Source organism: Pan troglodytes, chromosome 2 (assembly GCF_028858775.2).
Source record: "Pan troglodytes isolate AG18354 chromosome 2, NHGRI_mPanTro3-v2.0_pri, whole genome shotgun sequence".
NCBI classification, from domain to species: Eukaryota; Metazoa; Chordata; class Mammalia; order Primates; family Hominidae; genus Pan; species Pan troglodytes.
In genome coordinates, this window is record NC_086015.1 from 63,115,382 (window position 1) to 63,122,801 (window position 7,420).

The 7,420-nt window shown below is 38.7% G+C and overlaps 1 long non-coding RNA gene across 1 annotated transcript in view; it reads left to right on the forward strand.

Annotated features, from left to right (window-relative positions):
- LOC129143627 (uncharacterized) overlaps positions 1-3,949 on the forward strand; it is a 66,338-nt gene extending 62,389 nt beyond the window's left edge. The window contains exon 3 of the long non-coding RNA XR_010155266.1: positions 664-3,949. This is a non-coding gene — a long non-coding RNA (uncharacterized LOC129143627). The remainder of the gene's footprint in view (positions 1-663) is intronic.
- Positions 3,950-7,420: the final 3,471 nt, after the last annotated feature.

Sequence of the window (7,420 nt, forward strand, 5' to 3'; positions counted from 1 at the left end):
TAAGCACACTAATAACAGAGATAGCCTACTTTAGGCATTGTAGGCCTGCATAAGAAATATATTAGTCTTTGTTCTTGCAGTGAGATGCTTACAGTTAATATGCATGAAATAGAAGGTGAATCAAGATGGGATGTGATCAAGTGCTCAACTGTGTGATACAGAGTGTAATGTAGTATTTTTAGAAGAAGACATCAGCAAAGAACAGAAAATAGCTACTAGAGATCTGTTCACAGCACTCCAAGAGCTTAAAGGGGGAACTAGAACAGTGGACCAGAGGAGCCCGGAGTCAAGGAGGCTCTGAGAGGCCATCATCTGAAGAATAAAGAGGCTGTTTCTCTTCGGCACTTTTAAGAAAAAGACAATGTCTTTGTTTGTTATTGTTAAAGTTATTATTTCACAAGGACATAGAGCACAGATAAGAGATAGGAGTGAATGAAATTTTTTAAAAGACAGAAAACAGATGAGAAGTTGGATCTGATGAGACTAGAAGTATGCTGATTTGCCCTGGGCAACCTCTGGAGGCTCAGCTCTTGGAAGAACCAGGTATTGCAGAAGTTTGGGGAGAAGTATAAGTAGGGATAAAAGGAGAAGGAACATAAGTGGGTGGACCTTCCAAATCCCCTCATCTCCACCAGGCAACAATCCTATCCTCTTGTCTTTCAGGAACAACTGACTTTCCTCTAGAGGATTTGAACTGTAGGAGGCTTGAAGTTGAACAATGGAACTCTCAGTACCAACTTCCCTTTACAGTCTGATCTCAGAAATCTGACAGCCAGTTGTATTCCCCCAGACCCTCTACCTTCACCTGTAAGTCTAAGTGGCAGGAATTTCGCAACTCCAAAAAGTGATGCCGAAAAATATTGGAGCAATGTCTTCAAAATCGTAAGAGTATACACCCAACCAAACTGTTAATCAAGTAGCATAAAGGGTAGAATAAAGATTTTTCCCTGGCCAGGTGTGGTAGCTCACACCTGTGATCCCAGAACTTTGGGAGACCAAGGCTGGAAGATTGCTTGAGCCGAGGAGTTTGGGACCAGCCTGGGCAACATAGGAAGATTCTGTCTCCACAAAATTTTAAAAAATTAGCTGAGCATAGTGGCATGCACCTGTGGTCCCAGCTACTCATAGGGTGAGGCGTGAGGATCGCTTTAATCCGGGAAGTCAAAGTTGCAGTGAGCCACGATGGTGCCACTGCACTCCAGCCTGGGTGACAAAGCAAGACCTTGTCTAAAAAAAAAAAAAAAAACGTATTTATCAACCATGGAAGTCCTCAAAACATTTGCCTTCTTAGGAAGCAAGTAGAAGATATACTTTAACCAAAATAAGGGGATAAACCAAGAATCATAAGGACACTGAATTCAGGAAACAGGGATTAGAACACGGGAGACCTGCAAAAGGATATTCAGGATGCAACTACACAATCAGGCCTAGAACGCAGCTGACAGAGATCGATCGGGACACGGGCTCAGGATGGAGGACTGTAGGTTAAAAAAAAAATGGAACTCATATATCTTCTGAGTTTTTGAATCTTATGTGCATTCAGAAACCTACAAAGAGTCTGTGAGTAGTCCTCCGACCTTCCATTTCTTTTTACTTTCGTTGGCCCTGTGTAAAACAAATGTCATTATACTTTTTCTCTGTTTATGTTTTCATTTTTCATATAAGAAATATAATTTTCTTTTAGGAATTATATAATTAAAAAATTACCAGCGATTGAAGTAATTAGCACATAGTTTTCATATTACCATCTGAGTTACTTTCCATATGACCTAATTAAAAAATAAAAAACAACAAACAAAAAAAGGCCCTACTAACATTTATATACAAAAAGGTAGGAAATTTCGTTGCATTTTCTTTACAGATATTTTTGAAATTTACTACATTATTCTTTAGATTGTTCACTAACTTAGCTAATTGGAAGGACTGATTTTCCATTTTTGTGGGGAAAAAACCCAATAACCACCATTTACAGGGAAGAATTTTCACTAGGCAATGTCTTAAAATAATTTTGAAGTGTATTTATTTACGTCTCAAATATGATTTCTTTCTAAAATGTTCAAAGTCTCATTTCCACAGCTGCAATTAAGTGAGACTTTTTAGGATAATGTTTCATTTGGCTGTATTATGTTAATAATCAGCTAGATGATATATATCTTTTTCATCTTTATGTACTCATGAATTATTCAGAAGTGTCTCTTGCAAATGAAGAGTAGAGGAATTCAGTTTCTCTTCCCCAAAAAGGGTCAGACATGCTGTAGTTTAGAAGCAGGTGGGTGGTTCTTTCCTCTCTCTTTTTAAAAGTGATTTAAAATATATTAAAGTGAACAGTGAATTACTTAAATATCCAATAATGAGAAAATGGTCAAGTAAACTGTGATACATCTACTTGACAAAATGACACAACTATCAGAAACTAATGGTTGGAAAGACAACATAGCTGTATAGAAAAATGTTTGTGTCAAAAAAGTAAGTGGAAAAAAGCAAGATATAAAAATATATGTATACTACAATTACTGTTTAAAAATAGTCATAGGAAAAAATCCAGAAGAAAATACAGTAAAATAATAATCATGATCATAAAAGGACTATAGGTGACTTAGTTTTTCTCTATATTTTTTGATTTTCCCCTAAAATCCTGTAGGGGATTTTAGGATGAGAAGAGACAAAACAAACCAACAAACACTTATTGAGTGACTAGTGTTTGCTAGAAGCTGGGCTGTGTACTGAGGATAAAAAGCTGAAAAGATATGCTTAGTGATACATAATACATCAGGTTTTCCCTGGCAATACCAAAATCACTGGTATATAATTGATGCAAATTAATTACTAGTGTGTAATTAAAATAAATTTCATCTGGATTTTATTAAGATGAAATATAATTAACTTCATTAAATGCTTAGTAGGTGCTTTTCATGTGTCCATCTAATCCACTCAACAATCATATGAGGAAGATAATTCTCTTCTTACCATCAGGAATCTAGGTCTCAGAGAGGCTATGCAACTTGTCCAAAGTGGCATAATTAATAAGATATTGAGCCTAGCTTGATTTAGAAGTCTATATTCAATATTTTAACAGCAATTTATTAAGCACTGACTTAATAAGTTGTTATAGATTAGGAAATTGTTCTAGGTAAGAGATACTGAAACGGACAAAGCAAAGTCTTTGCCTTCGTGGAGCTTACATTCCAGTGCAAGGCGACATAATCAAAAAGAAATGTCAAATGATATATTAGAAGCTAAAAAGTGCTACATAGACAAATAAAGCAGAGAAAGGGGACAAGCATGCACGGTAGGAAGGGGGGATTGCAATTCTAAATAGGGTGATCGGGAAAACCTTGCTAAGAAAGCAGTGTTTCAGTAGAGGCCTAATAGCGGTGAGGAAATGATCTAACTCTGAGAGAGGTCATTTCTGGCAGAGAGAGCAGTAAGAGTAAAGGCCTTGAGATGGGGGCACACCTAGAGGAAGAGTAAGAACAGCATGGTTAGAGCTGATGGGGCAGTAGGGAGAGTGGAGCAAAATGAGATAAAGGAAAATAGCAAGGAGTCAGGCACTTTGGGCATTGTAAAGCATTGTAAAGACAGAGGTCACTGGAGGGTTTTAAGCAGAGGAGTTGCTATAACTGATTTGGTTTTCAATGGATCCTGGCTGCAATGTGCAGAAAATCCTGTAGGGGATTTTCCGTAGGGGATTTTCCACCAAGATGGAAGCAGGAGACCCTTTAGGAGACTTAGTAGTGACAGATGATGGTTGATTGTGGCAGAGTTGGAGTAGAGGACTGTCAAAAACTGTGGGGACTTACTTAGCTGGGTGTGGTAAGTGCCTGTTGTCCCAGCTACTCTGGGAGGCTGAGGCAGGAGGATAGCTTGAGCCTGGGAGGCAGAGGTTGCAGTTAGCTGAGATCGTGCCACTCCATTCCAGTCTGGGCAACAGAGACAGACCCTGTCTTAGAAGAACAACAACAACAACAACAAAGAAAAAAAGAAAAGAAAAAGAAAAAGAAAAAACTGTCAGGACCTGAGTTTTACCCCACTACTTGCAAGTTAGCAAGTTAGCCTGGAACAGTTTCATGAATGCTGGTAAAAGACACATGAGACTTCTGGATTACAAAGGACTTTACTTCTCATGACTTAGCAGTCAGCAGAGCTTCATGATTATCTCATTCTCCTTGTCTCTCAAGTCTCAATGAGAGGATGCAGAGTGGCCTGGGTGAATGTTGTGCATACAGTGAGTTTGTGTCACAACAGAGGGGCCCCAAGCTTAGGAAACCCCAATCTTTTGTAATGGACTACAAGTAAACTCGCCTAACCTGTGATCTTTTTTATGGGGTGACATTATCTTTATTATACTGTAGGGCAAACAAACGACCACTTCTCCAGAGGGTAATACTATCAATCACTATCTTCCAAGGCTATTTGCTATACAGCCTCCTTGAAAAGATAGGTCAGCACAAAATTTATCAGCGCCTCCACTTGAAAGTTGGGTAGAAATAAACATGAAATACCCATGGAGAATTGTCTTCCAAAAAGGATGTAGTGTGAAGTGACTGAATTCTGGAAGTATTTTGTAGGCAGAACCCAGATCAGAGGTGGGATGTAAGAGAAAGAGAGTCCAAAAAGGAATAACTGAGGCTGGGTAATCTACAAGGAAAAGAGGTTTATTTGGCTCATGGTTCTGCAGACTGTACAAGAAGCTTGGTGCCAGCATCTGCTTCTGGTGAGTGCCTTAGGCTGCTTCCACTCATGGCAGAAGGCAAAGGGGAACCACCACATGGAGAGAGCAGGAAGAGAAGGAGAGAGAGACACAGAGAGAGGAGCTTCCTAATAAGCTCATGGGAAAACTAGTAGAGTGAGCACTTACTCATTACCAAGAGGACATCACCATGCTGTTCATGAGGGATCCGCCTCCATGACCCAAAAACCTCCCACTAGGCCCTACCTCCAACACTGGGGATCAAATTTGAACTTGAGATTTGGAGGGAACAAATATCCAAACTATATCACAGGCCATGGCCACCTTGGGGCTGACCTTCCAGAGAGGAAGACAGACCGAAAGCAACTAAGCATGCCAAATAAATAAAATGATTGCCAATTATGGTAAGTACTAGGAGAGTAACAAACAGGGTACTGAAAGAGATCTACTTTATATATAGTTTCCAAGGATTTGAGCTCTGTAAAAATATAGTTTTATTTAAACCAGGTAAAATTTCAACCAAGATAGCAAGAGAAAAGGTAGATTAAACTCCACTGATGAAGTCAGGTATGCTTGCCTCTGGAATTAATTTCATTCCTGTTATCTTTTTTGAGAAGCAGAATTTTCTTGGGTTTGTGTCCTCTGCAATAGATACATTTAGCATTTTTCATTTTATTGGTAACCTAGACACATTTACTTTGGAACACAAATGCTAGAATTTTAAAAATAAAATTATTTTACTTTACTTACTTATGGACATATATCTGGGAGGTTGAATGTAACAAGCTATTGTCTTTGATGGAAATCATAAGCAACTTTATTCCTTATTGGTTTATTGTCTATCTTTATTAGCTGGAGTAAAAGTTCAATGAGGGAAGGGAATTTGTTTTGTTTGCTGATACATTCTCAGCTCTTAGAATACTGTCTGGTATACAATAGGTGCTTACTATTGATTGAATGAATGTATGATAGACATATTATTTTGTATTCTGTTTCTACATAGACTCTTTTCCCTAGCACTCATTTCATTTGATCAATCTTTAATGTCTGCTAACTTTTTAAAAAATCACTTTTTTGTACCACAGCCATTCTTTGGACATTTACATGTTTTCCATATGTTTACAATGACCCACAAAATACTGAAATAATGTTTTGTGCATATTAACTTTTTAATTTCCTTTGCATTATCTCCTTAGTGTAAATTTGAAGGATTGGGCCAAAGAGTATTAACATCATCATCACTCTTCCTCCATGTTGTCATTTCCAAAAGGGTAGGGACAGTTTTCAGTGGATGAGTATACCTGTTTCACTTCAAACTCAAACTCATTAGCATTAGTGGTTATGTTTAAAATATGTATTTTTAGAAGGTGAAAATAGAGAATCTAACATGCTTTTATTTAATGTCTCTTGATGTTGTATATATTTTTGCATTCATTTATTAATTTTATTTTCTCTGTCATGAGCTGTCTGCTTATACACTTTGCTCAGTAGAGCTGCTTGTTGAGTTATTCAATTCCTAAGTTCTGGGCAGAATATTGGCATCTAGGTTTTAAAAAACTTTCTCCTAGGTACTGAGGTTGTCCCACATGGCAGTTTCAGGCGAAATTCTTCTGGAGATGACAAAGGGCAGGAAGGTGCTTCAGGTACGTGGGGAGGTGCTCTTTGTCATTCACACCCATGCACTGAGGATTTCTCTGCCTGATACAGAGAGCCTCATGGAGTCACCATTGGTAATATTCCCTCTTTCAACTACCTGCCACATGCCAGGCTGTTGCATTTGCTGCTATATACATGGAAAAATAAAATTCTGATTATAATATATTATAAGTATGATTAAAATAGGATGCAGTGAGAGACAATAATGAAGAAGACATGTGTATTTGGAAGACTTACTTAGATCAGGAAGCCGCTCTCAGGAAGTGACCTTTTACTCAAAGCCTGGAGGGAAAAGATATCCACAAGCTATTGACGATATCATATTTCCAATAGAGGCAGAGTGTAAAATGTCATTATTATAACCTATCGGAGCAGCCTGTTCAGCTGAGCTGTAACAGCCTCTGGGTCTGAAAGTTGCTTTCATTTTGGTTTCACTCACGAAGACTGTGCTAAAATCAGAGGGATGAAAGAATAATGTTCCTCCTTAAGTTCCTAACATGCCTGGCCACTTAGTGGGGTAGAGGAAATATCTATGCTTGTTTGAGGATCAAATAAAAAGATAATTACTATGTGTCGTTTTTCCCATTCTTTGCATATGATTGTAATAATTACAATAATTAGAGTTCAGCGGGACTCACTCTCTCCTGATTTTACAGATCATGCTGTAGGAGCTGCTAACACAGCATGATACAAAATGCAGTCATAGTGCAGTCTGCGTAAAGGCAATCACAAGTCACATAAACACTGCATAAAGAGCTCCTATGTATACACAGTATCTCCTACTATACACAGGAAACATGAAAATCAGCATTTTTTTTTTTTTTGAGATGGAGTCTCACTCTGTCGCCCAGGCTGGAGTGCAGTGGCGCCGTCTCGGCTCACTGCAAGCTCCGTCTCCCGGGTTCACGCCATTCTCCTCCCTCAGCCTCCCGAGTAGCCGGGACTACAGGTGCCCGCCACCACGCCCGGCTAATTTTTTGTATTTTTTTTTTTAGTAGAGACGGCGTTTCACCGTGTTAGCCAGGATGGTCTAGATCTCCTGACCTCATGATCTGCCCACGTTGGCCTCCCAAA